We start from the raw sequence: 1041 nt of genomic DNA, 5'->3' as shown, positions 1-1041 counted from the left end.
TATATATATATATATATATATATATATATATATATATATATGTATATATGTATATATATATATATGTATATATATAATGTATATATATATATGTATATATATGTATATATATATCATGCATATATATACATATATATACATATATATACATATATACATATATTTGCCTACATACCTACTTACACTCGCACAAATGCACAAACATACACAGGCACATACATATACATACATGCACATACATCTAAACACACATGTACACGCGTGCGCACACACTCACGTAGACACACACGCAAACGTACACCAGGCACACACACACACACGTACACATACACAGTCGCACATAAGTTTTTGCTTCCAAACTATGTCCACAAATCAAATCGGGTAGGCTCTTGACATCTCTCGCTACTCAATCACTAAAACAAAAACCGCAACCAATTGCGCCTCTTTATACCGGGTTTCATTGCTTCTCTTCCACACAACGGTATTCTCACAATCTCAGATGAAATTGTATATAAATAGGAAATATACGTATATTTAAGCAATACCATAGCTAGCTAGATGTGTCTACAAAAGAATACTTATATAAATCATTACGTTAAAAGGATATTGACAGGAAATTTCAAAATTTTCACATAGAAAACTTGTTGGTTAGAAAACTGCGCACAAATTGTCAATTATGCATGTCAGAAAAAGGCAGGAAATAGAGTTTATAGATAGCGCCACGTGTCAATTTGGTCTGCAATTATTACATCTATCTATCTATCTATCTATCTATCTATCTATCTATCTATCTATCTATCTATCTATCTATCTATCTATCTATCTAATTATTATATATATGTATATAATGATTATATATATGTATATAATGATTATATATATATATATATATATATATATATATATATAGCCAATTTTTATATATGTGCATATATAACCATTATATATATATAATCATATATATATATACACACACACATATATAATTATATATAATCATATCGTATATATGATCATATCGTGTGTGTATATATATATATA

This window comes from Octopus bimaculoides, chromosome 14 (genome assembly GCF_001194135.2).
Source record: "Octopus bimaculoides isolate UCB-OBI-ISO-001 chromosome 14, ASM119413v2, whole genome shotgun sequence".
Lineage (NCBI taxonomy): Eukaryota > Metazoa > Mollusca > Cephalopoda > Octopoda > Octopodidae > Octopus > Octopus bimaculoides.
The sequence above is the reverse complement of the archived record's forward strand: the minus strand, read 5'-3'. Positions refer to the sequence as shown.